The sequence below is a fragment of the Microcaecilia unicolor genome, chromosome 8 (assembly GCF_901765095.1).
Source record: "Microcaecilia unicolor chromosome 8, aMicUni1.1, whole genome shotgun sequence".
NCBI classification, from domain to species: domain Eukaryota; kingdom Metazoa; phylum Chordata; class Amphibia; order Gymnophiona; family Siphonopidae; genus Microcaecilia; species Microcaecilia unicolor.
In genome coordinates this window covers 58,343,262-58,354,529 of record NC_044038.1, presented here as the reverse complement: position 1 = coordinate 58,354,529, position 11,268 = coordinate 58,343,262, and the positions used below count along the sequence as shown (strand labels likewise).

General features: G+C 42.7%; 1 protein-coding gene across 1 annotated transcript in view; it reads right to left on the bottom strand.

The window, feature by feature from the left end:
- Positions 1–11,268, bottom strand: part of METTL26 (methyltransferase like 26) — a 33,553-nt gene that overhangs the window by 3,670 nt on the left and 18,615 nt on the right. The window lies entirely within an intron of this gene.

Here is an 11,268-nt window from a genome sequence, read left to right as displayed (position 1 = left end):
ATACATGGCATCAAGATTTTGGTGCTGAAATTTGTGAGTGAATAGCAAATTAATTAGCTTACAAGCCACATGATACTAGCAATCAATTATGGCAGTTAATTGGCAGTGATTGAAATTTGCACGACATCTCCCCACACCCTATTCTATAACCCCATGCTCCTACATCCCCTAGAACACAAACCAAGGGGGGTGACCATAGTGTTCTTAAAAGTTACATGTGGGGTTATAGAATCCTCATTTATGTGCCAAAATGCTCAGTTGGGTAACAATATAAAGTCCCAGAAAAGTAAATTAACTTGTCATCATTTCTCAAACTATATATATATATATATATATATATATATATACAGTGGGGGAAATAAGTATTTGATCCCTTGCTGATTTTGTAAGTTTGCCCACTGACAAAGACATGAGCAGCCCATAATTGAAGGGTAGGTTATTGGTAACAGTGAGAGATAGCACATCACAAATTAAATCCGGAAAATCACATTGTGGAAAGTATATGAATTTATTTGCATTCTGCAGAGGGAAATAAGTATTTGATCCCCCACCAACCAGTAAGAGATCTGGCCCCTACAGACCAGGTAGATGCTCCAAATCAACTCGTTACCTGCATGACAGACAGCTGTCGGCAATGGTCACCTGTATGAAAGACACCTGTCCACAGACTCAGTGAATCAGTCAGACTCTAACCTCTACAAAATGGCCAAGAGCAAGGAGCTGTCTAAGGATGTCAGGGACAAGATCATACACCTGCACAAGGCTGGAATGGGCTACAAAACCATCAGTAAGACGCTGGGCGAGAAGGAGACAACTGTTGGTGCCATAGTAAGAAAATGGAAGAAGTACAAAATGACTGTCAATCGACAAAGATCTGGGGCTCCACGCAAAATCTCACCTCGTGGGGTATCCTTGATCATGAGGAAGGTTAGAAATCAGCCTACAACTACAAGGGGGGAACTTGTCAATGATCTCAAGGCAGCTGGGACCACTGTCACCACGAAAACCATTGGTAACACATTACGACATAACGGATTGCAATCCTGCAGTGCCCGCAAGGTCCCCCTGCTCCGGAAGGCACATGTGACGGCCCGTCTGAAGTTTGCCAGTGAACACCTGGATGATGCCGAGAGTGATTGGGAGAAGGTGCTGTGGTCAGATGAGACAAAAATTGAGCTCTTTGGCATGAACTCAACTCGCCGTGTTTGGAGGAAGAGAAATGCTGCCTATGACCCAAAGAACACCGTCCCTACTGTCAAGCATGGAGGTGGAAATGTTATGTTTTGGGGGTGTTTCTCTGCTAAGGGCACAGGACTACTTCACCGCATCAATGGGAGAATGGATGGGGCCATGTACCGTACAATTCTGAGTGACAACCTCCTTCCCTCCGCCAGGGCCTTAAAAATGGGTCGTGGCTGGGTCTTCCAGCACGACAATGACCCAAAACATACAGCCAAGGCAACAAAGGAGTGGCTCAGGAAGAAGCACATTAGGGTCATGGAGTGGCCTAGCCAGTCACCAGACCTTAATCCCATTGAAAACTTATGGAGGGAGCTGAAGCTGCGAGTTGCCAAGCGACAGCCCAGAACTCTTAATGATTTAGAGATGATCTGCAAAGAGGAGTGGACCAGAATTCCTCCTGACATGTGTGCAAACCTCATCATCAACTACAGAAGACGTCTGACCGCTGTGCTTGCCAACAAGGGTTTTGCCACCAAGTATTAGGTCTTGTTTGCCAGAGGGATTAAATACTTATTTCCCTCTGCAGAATGCAAATAAATTCATATACTTTCCACAATGTGATTTTCCGGATTTAATTTGTGATGTGCTATCTCTCACTGTTACCAATAACCTACCCTTCAATTATGGGCTGCTCATGTCTTTGTCAGTGGGCAAACTTACAAAATCAGCAAGGGATCAAATACTTATTTCCACCACTGTATATATATTTTTTATATTTAGAAATAGATCTTCAGACATTTTGGTCAATATACTACAGTTCATAAATTTTCTTATGCAGTACTACCCATTCTTTATGGATCCATTGTTGTAGAATACTTTTAAGTAAGCATAGAAACATGAGATTTAATTAATCTACTTAGCTTCTTCAAAGATGAAGCCTCTGCCAACATGGCCAGGTTTCAATACAAAGCAGAGTTGGGTAACAGCATTTATACCAAGTTTCAGCTGGTGTAAATACCAGCACCCAACATTTGGCATGTAGGGCTCTGCTATTCTATAAATGGCACTCATCCAGAGCGTCATTTATAGAACAGTGCTGTGCGCCGTTTTCCAGCATCAAAATCTCTGCACAATTCATTGAATGCCCTCCTTAGTGCCTAATGGGCATTAATATGTTAACACAGACTAGTAAATAATACCTTTAGGGCAGAGAAATAGCTATTGTACCTGAATGTAACCCACTTTTAGCCCAAGAAATTAGGGGTTCCTTTTATCACTGGGTGGTAGAGTTAGCAGTCTGGCAGTAGTTCTGGTTCTGCCTCTAGAAAATAGTTTTTATTTTCTAGCACCAGTGCGTGGGGAGTAGGTGTGCCTGGTGGTACTACCAAAGCCTTCACCACTTCCTAAATAAGAAGTGGAAAGGGCTCTAGCAGTACATAAGAACATAAGAGTATCCTGTTTTCTAACAGTGGCCAAGTCAGGTCACAAGTATCTGGCAGAAACCCAAATCATGGCAACACTCCATACTATAAATTCCAGGGCAAGCAGTTGCTCCCATGTCTGTCTCAATATGGACTTTTCCTCAAGGAATTTGTCCAAACTTTTTTAAAACCCAGATATGCTAACCACTGTTACCACATCCTCCGGCAAAGAGTTCCAGAGCTTAACTATTCGTTGAGTGAAAAAATATTTCCTCCTATTTGTTTTAAAAGTAATGTAACTTCCTCGAGTGCCCCCTAGTTTCATATATTTGGAACGAGTAAAAAAATCGATTTACTTCTACTCGTTCTATACCACTCAGGATTTTGTAGACCTCAATCATATCTCCCCTCATCTGACTCTTTTCCATGCTGAAGACCCCTAACCTCTCTAGCCTTTTTTTTGTAATATACAAGAGGAGTTCCATCCCCTTTATCATTTTGGTCGCTCTTCTTTGAACCTTTTCTAATTTCATGTGACAATTTTTAAGTAGTACACGGCCATTTATTGCCCTAAGAAAATGCCCTTTTACCCACTGCGGTAAAAGGTGGCCTCAGCATGGAGCAATTCCATGCGCCGATGTCACCGCAGGCCACTTGTTACTGCCACTTGGTAAAAGGGACCCTAAATCTTAATCCAGAAAAGGCAACCTGTGAATTTTCTAATACCTAAAGCATTCTTTTTGCAAGGTTTCTCTCTTTTGTTCCTATTGCAGACAGCTTTTGTTCTTCGCAGAAACAGGAAAATCTTTGTTCATTCTCTGTCCTGCAAACTGAGGGCACAAATAAATTATGAGCTGGGTAAACATTCTTCAGAAAGGGATGTCCTTCTCTTCCACAGGGGCGTATCTGCGTGGGGCCACAGGGGCCTGGGCCCCCGCAGATTTCGCCCTGGCCCCCCTCCCCGCCGTCAACCCTCCCCCGCTGCTTACTTTTGCTGGCGGGGGGCCCCAACCCCCGCCAGCCGAGGTCCGACCCGCAATCTCCATATTTCGTCTTCCTCCGTGGCCATGTGCTTCAAGGAAGTAACGCTGCAGTGCTGATTGGTTGAATCCAGTTCGGCGTCTGACGTCGCAGCCACGTCAGACGCCGAACTGGATTCAACCAATCAGCACTGCAGCGTTACTTCCTTGAAGCACATGGCCACGGAGGAAGACGAAATATGGAGATTGCGGGTCGGACCTCGGCTGGCAGGGGTTGGGGCCCCCCGCCAGCAAAAGTAAGCAACGGGGGAGGGTTGACGGCGGGGAGGGGGTGGAGAGAGGCGGCAGCGGCGGCGGGGGGGGGAAGGGAGGCAAAAATGTGCCCCCCCTCTCTGGCTCCCCCTACCGCCGGATTCCAGATACGCCCCTGCTCCTCCAGTGTCAGAATCAAATCTGTTTTCCTAGACAGCTTGGCCTAGTATGATAATGGTAAATAATGCCTGTATACTGATCCAGACAGAGAGCAGATAACATTTGTTGCCCTTATGAAAGCACATTTGTAGCAGTTAGCAAAACACTTGGGTTCCAATCCTAATTCTACCACTGCCACATTCATGGATCTGGGCAGACTGCACCTTTTAATGAATGGCAACACCGTCATGTACTTGTAAACTAGACCATGGGGGAAAACTGACAATGACTTAGGTGCACATGGTTCAGAAGGATGTAGCTGTGAAGCGCCCTATCAAAACAGGGAAATTAGGGCATCCTGAAAGATTCCCAATAAAGGTCAAAATAGCCCATGTGACTTTATGTAAAGCACAAAGTTGAAAGATTCCAAATAATCCCTGTTGACTGCTAAGCAGGTTGTAGTTACAACAAACTCTGAAATGTCTGTATACAAATGCTAGAAGCCTATAAAATATGATAGGAGAGTTAGAGTATAAAGCACTAAGGGCGTTTTTTACAAAGTCACGCTAGCGATTCCCGTGTGGCAAATGAGAGGAAGCCCATAGGAATTGAATGGGCTTCCTCTCATTTACCACACAGGAATCGTTAGTGTGGCTTTGTAAAGAAATCCTAAATGAAAAAGGTAGATATCATAGGCATCTCAGAGACCTGGTGGAAGGAGGATAACTAATAGGGATACAGATTATTTTGCAATGATAGGGTGGATCTAATTGTAGGAGAGGTGCTGCTATATGTTAACGAGCACCAAGTCAAAGAGATTAAATATTTTGTTGGAAATTAATTGCAATGTGGAATCTTATTGGATAAAAAATTTATGGATAAAGGGGAAAAATGTAGTGTTAGGGGTATACCATCATCCACCTGGCCAGAATGAACAGATGTTGAAATGTTAACCAAAATTAGGGAAGCTAACAAATTTGGCAATATTATAATAATGGGTGATTTCACTTACTCCAGTACCAACTATATGCCAGGGAGGTATAACTCCTAGGTGAAGTAAAATATTTCTTCACAGAGCAGCTGGTTCAGGAACCAAGAAAGGGAGCAATTTTAGACCTGATCCTTAGAGGAACATAGGATTTCATGCAAGATGTAACAGTACTGGAGCCACTTGGCGATAATAGCCATAACATGATCAAATAAGCCCCCAAGAACAACCAGATCCACTTTGTTACAATGAGAGATATTGGCCATCTAAGTTGTGAGGTACACATTTCAGTAAAAAGAACAAGCAATGCCTGAATCAGCTTTAATTTGTATGTATGTAGGTACGAACATGGCCTGAGTTTTCTTCTGAAGAAGAAGGGCAGTGGGAAATGGACCAATGACTTCAGAGACTAGGACAACAGACTATTATTGACGATAGTTTATTGTAGACTACAATAAACCATCATCAATAATAGTCTGTTGTCCTAGTCTCTGAAGTCATTGGTCCATTTCCCACTGCCCTTCTTCTATCGACGTAACGTGGGATCTTGGTGTTCTTCCACTTTGGTGGATTTTTTTTCACTGAGTTTTCTTCTGTCTTTAGGCCCTAGAGGCTATGAATCAGTGACAACTAAAATAATGAAAAGAATGGATATGGCTCATTTTTACTTTGAAAGGTTCAAATGTGACTTAATAACAGGCAGGAGGACAATCTACTGTGATAGTACTTAACTTTCAAAAAGGTGGCTGATAAAATTAGGAAAATGGTTAGAAAAAGAAAACTGAATGAAGCAGCTGCAGAGGTTGAGCATTTACATCAGGCAAGGACATTGTTTTAAAAATACCATCTTGGAATCTCAGACCAGATGTAATCCATGTATTAAAAAAAGTGGAAGGCCAGCATGAATAAAAGGTGAGGTGAAAGAGGCTATCGTAGCCAAAATAACATCTTGCAAAAAATGGATCCAAATGAAGAAAACAGGAACCAGCATAAACACTGGCAAGTTAGATGCAAGGCACAACTAAGGTGTGCAAAAAGACATTTTGAAAAGAAGTTTATCTTAGAAGCAAAAGTCATAATACAAGATCTTTCAGGTATATTCAAAGCAAGAAGATGTTGAAGGAAGTCGGTTAGACCATTACATGATTCAGGGTAAAAACTCAGGGAGGACACCACCATAGCGGACAGAATATTTGTAGAAATTATTATAAAACTAGTAAAAGAAGCCCGTTTCAGAGCATATGAAACGGGCGCTAGCAAGGTTTTCGTCGCCAACCCCCCCCCTCCCTGGCCAACCCCTTTGTTGTTCTGCCATTGCTCCGTCCCCAACGTCATGATGTTTGACGCAAGGGCGGGGCCCGGAACGATTTCCCACCCCCCGCCTCCCTCCCTGCCTGCCAACCCCTTCTTTGTTCTGCCATTGCTCCGCCCTCGAGGGCGGGGCCCGGTGATTTCCCACCCCCCGCCTCCCTCCCTGCCAACCCCTTCGTCGTTCTGCCATTGCTTCGCCCTCGAGGGCGGGGCCCGGAGCGATTTCCCCCCCCCCCGCCTCCCTCCCTGCTAACCCCTTCGTTGTTCTGCCATTGCTCTGCCCTCGAGGGCGGGGCCCGGAGCGATTTCCCCCCCGCCTCCCTCCCTGCACACCCCTTCGTTGTTCTGCCATTGCTCCGCCCTTGAGGGCGGGGCCCAGAGCGATTTCCCACCCCCCCACCTCCCTGCCTCCCTCCCTGCCAACCCCTTCGTTGTTCTGTCATTGCTCCGCCCTTGAGGGCGGGTCCTGGAGCAATTCCCCCCCCCCCTGCCTCCCTCCCTGCCAACCCCTTCGTTGTTCTGCCATTGCTCCGCCCTTGAGGGTGGGGCCCGGAGCGATTTTGGTGGCTTCACCACCACGAACCTTCGAACCTTTTTGAAGGAAGTCAGAGCTTGGCTTCACTGATGTCAGTGTCCTCAGAACGTTGAGGGTGAGTTTTATTGTAGTAGATAACAAAATTATTGAATACATAGGGGTCCTTTTACTAAGCTGTGGTAAACGCTCGCACATATTTACTGCAACTTAAAATGGCTTACCGCAGGACGCATTCAGGCATCCTGAACTAGTTTTTGTGATCAGCACATGCAAACCAAGCGCTAAAAAGTATTTTTAATTTTATCACAGAGGGGGCATTTCTACGCTTATCAGTTAGTGCAGCTACATTACCATGTGCTGATTAGGACAGGATTCAAAGAAAATTGGCTTGAACTTCCAATAAGTAATTAACTTTATCACAATGAATAAATCAGCCATTGTGTGATTCACTGCAGACTGCGCTTTCAGTGAGAGGGGAAAAGTCTCATAATGTCACCATGCTTACATCCTATATTATTGCTCATCATCTGGACATCTTTAAGCATTACTGGTAAATGTTCAGAACCCTTATTTTATCATCCTCACTTTAATATTCCCTTACCTCTTGTTTGTCCCGTTTGTCTATCCTAATTAGATTGTAAGCTCTGTCGAGCAGGGACTGTCTCTTCATGTTCAAGTGTACAGCACTGCGTACGTCTAGTAGTGCTTTAGAAATGATAAGTAGTAGTAAATATAGCAACATTGTAAATGACATTGCTAGAAACCAAAAACTATAAAAAGCTAAAAAAAAAGTTCAACGTGTGATATACACAATTTATACCACTACATTTTGATACTTAAAAACGCAGGTGGTTTATAAAAAAAAGCTAGCCGTGTGATGTACACAATTCGCAACACTGCATTTTGATATTTAGGTGGTCAGGGGGTTTTGTCATTGATTACACAAAGTCACGAATGCTTAATGATGTCCAGACGATGAGCAATAATATAGGACGTAAGCATGGTGATATTATGAGACTTTTCCCCTCTCACTGAAAGTGCAGTCTGCAGTGAATCAATCATTGTGATTAGGACAGGATTAGCACATAAGCCCTTACTGCCTACATGCGCTAATTTATTTTTAAATGCCCAGGCGCTATTGGAAACATTAGCACATGGCCACTAATTGAAAACAAATGGAAAATCAGCCATTTAACTGCTGTGGTAAAAATGGCCTTAGTGTGTGGGAACAAACCCATGTAAGGGCATGGTAAGGCCTCTTTATATCATAGCTTAGTAAAAGGACTCCATAGATACGCATAGTTTAATAGACAAAGTCAACACAGATTTAGCCAAGGAGGGATATCTTCCTCACCAATCTGCTACACTTTTTGGACGATGTGACTAAACATGTAGATAATGGCAAGACACAAAATTATTCGAAGTTGTGGCCTCATAGGTGGATTGTGAGGAATTGCCGGAAGACCTTGCAAAACTGGGAGACTGGGCTTCCAAGTGGCAGATGAAATTTACTAAGGACATATGTGAAGTGATGCATGTAGGGAACAATAACGTGTTTACACATACCATTCTGCTCCACTCAGTATTTTATAGGCCTCTATCATAATTCCCCTCGGCTGTCTCTTCTCCAAGTTGAAGAGTCCTAGACGCGTTAGCCTTTCCTCATAAGGAAGTCATTCCATCCACTTTTATCATTTTGGTCACCCTTCTCTGTACTTTTTTCTAATTCCACTTTTTGAGATACAGAGGCATTCTGATATTGTTTTATTCTCTATTCTTTTCCTAATAGTTCCTAATATTTTTTTGACTGCTGCATACTGAACAAAGGATTGCAATATATTGTCCAATATAAAGCCTACATAATTTCTCTGGTGGAACCTACCATCGTGTAGCAATCATTTAAGTAACTGTTTATGCTTTCATAAAGTGCAAATACCAGAGGATACACCATGAAGTTATAAAACAGTATATTTAAAAGAAATCAGAGAAACTGTTTTTTCATTCAACACATGATTGAGTTCTAGAATTCATTACTAGAGGATGTGGTAAAATCAGTTTGCGTAGCCAAGTTTACAAAAGGTTTGGGACAAGTTCCTGGAAGAAATGCCCATAAACTACTATTAAGGTAGATTTGGGGAAAAACTACTCCTTTTCCCTGGGATGAGCAGCGTGTCATTTAGCTACTCTTGGGATCCTTCCAGGTACTTGTAGCCTAGGTGCTGTCTATGTAGCTGCCCGTGCAGACATGGACATTTTCAACAACAGGCGCTCTCACTTTTTGTATAACGCACATAAAAAATTTGGTTTTGGCACGGCAGCTTTACTGCTTATTTCTGTGCTTCCAATTGTGACCCGCTGAGCAAAAAGGTATCAAAAAGGCTATAAAAGTTTCAAGGGGAAACTTTGATTTTTGAAAGTTTTGTGTATTATAGGGTCAGCAGGATGGGACTATGCAATTTTTTTTTTCCCAGCTTTGATTTCCATGTTCTACAGCCTAAAACCTACATGTACCTAAAATGGGGTATGTGATTTCTGGGATTAATCACTTTTTAAAAAAAAAATTGATAAACATTTCCCATTTGTTACAGACGTAATTAGTCCACTGAAATTTTGCAGGATCATGCAGTTGATATCCTCATACCTTGTGGTATAAATGTCACATACCCCACTGGGTCACAATTATTACTTACCTTTTGCTTCAGATGGAGCTTTTGGTGGGTACCCCCCCCCCCCCCAATTATAGCTATGCTGTGCCAAAGCCTGAAACAGAATGCTGCTCCCTCTGAAGCCCAAATAAGCCTGCTCTGAAGGTAGCTGCATCTGTTGCTGATGCAATGCAGTTGACACTCCCTTCCCATGAACTGCTGTGAACGCTAACTCCTCTGCTCCAGAGCCAAGGTCAGGAATTAGCCCACATGGCAATGCATGGTGTTGCCAATGAACAAAAAAAGTGGTTTTTAATGATTTTATTTCTTAACTGCCAGCTGAATTCTTTTTTTTTTTTTTTCTAGTATAGCTTTAAATTTTCTACTACAACTTAGACAAATGGTCGATGCAATACTACTCTGCTGAGCACCTGCTTTTTATGACAGTACTGCAGAACATCTACGCACAGTACATAAGCATCATGATACTGGAACAGACCAAAGGCCCATCAAGCCCAGCATCCCTTTTCTAACAGTGGCCAATCCAAGTCACCAGTACCTAGAATGATCCCAAGAGTAAACAGTGTACCTGAATGTAACTCACCTTGAGCTACTACTGAAAACGGTGTGAGCAAAATCTAAATAAATAAAGATTTTATGCTGTTTATCCCAGGAATAAACAATGGATTTTTCCATTTTAGCAGTGGTTTATGGACTTTTCTTTTAGGAACTTGTGCAAACCTTTTTTTAAAACCCTGCTAAACTAAATGCTTTTACCAAATCCTCTTGCAACAACTTCCAGAACTTAATTACACATTGATTGAAGAAATATTTTCTCTGGTTTGTTTTAAATTCACTACACAGTAGCTTCATTGCATGCCCCTTAGTCCTTGTATTTTTGGAAAGAGTAAACAAGCAATTCACATCTACCCATTCCATTCCACTCAGTATTTTATAGACCTCTATCATATCTCCCCTCAGCTGTCTCTTATCCAAGCTGAAGAGCCCTAGCAGCTTTAGTCTTGTCACTTTCCTCATAGGGACGTTGTCCCATCTCCTTTATCATTTTCATCGTCCTTCTCTGTACCAGAGCCGGTGGTGGGAGGCAGGGATAGTGCTGGGCAGACTTATACGGTCTGTGCCCTGAAGAGCACAGGTACAAATCAAAGTAGGGTATACACAAAAACTAGCACACGAGTTGTCTTGTTGGGCAGACTGGATGGACCGTGCAGGTCTTTTTTCTGCCATCATCTACTATGTATGTTACATTTCTAATTCCACTGTATCTTTTTTGAGATGCGGTGGCCAGAACTGCACACAGTATTCGAGGTTCGGCTATACCTTGGAGCGATACAAAGACATTATAACATTATCATTTTTGTTCTCCATTCCTTTCCCAATAATTCCTAACATTCTATTTGCTTTCTTAGCCACCACTGCACACTGAGCAGAGGGTTTCAGTATATCATTGACACCTAAATTCTTTTCCTGGTCGGTGATTCCTAATGTGGAACCTTACATCATGCAGCTATAGCTTGGGTTTTTATTTCCTACATGCATCACTTTGCACTAGCTCACATTAAATATTATCTGCCATTTGGAAGCCCAGTCTCGTCTCGTAAGGTTTTCTTGCAATTTTTCACAATCCTCTTGTGAGTTATCAGCAAATTTAATTACCACACTCATTCCCCATTTCTAGATCATTTATAAACATGTCAAAAAGCAGCGGTCCCAGCACAAATTCTTGGGGAATCCCACTATTTATCCTTTTTTACTGAGCATTATTGACAATTTA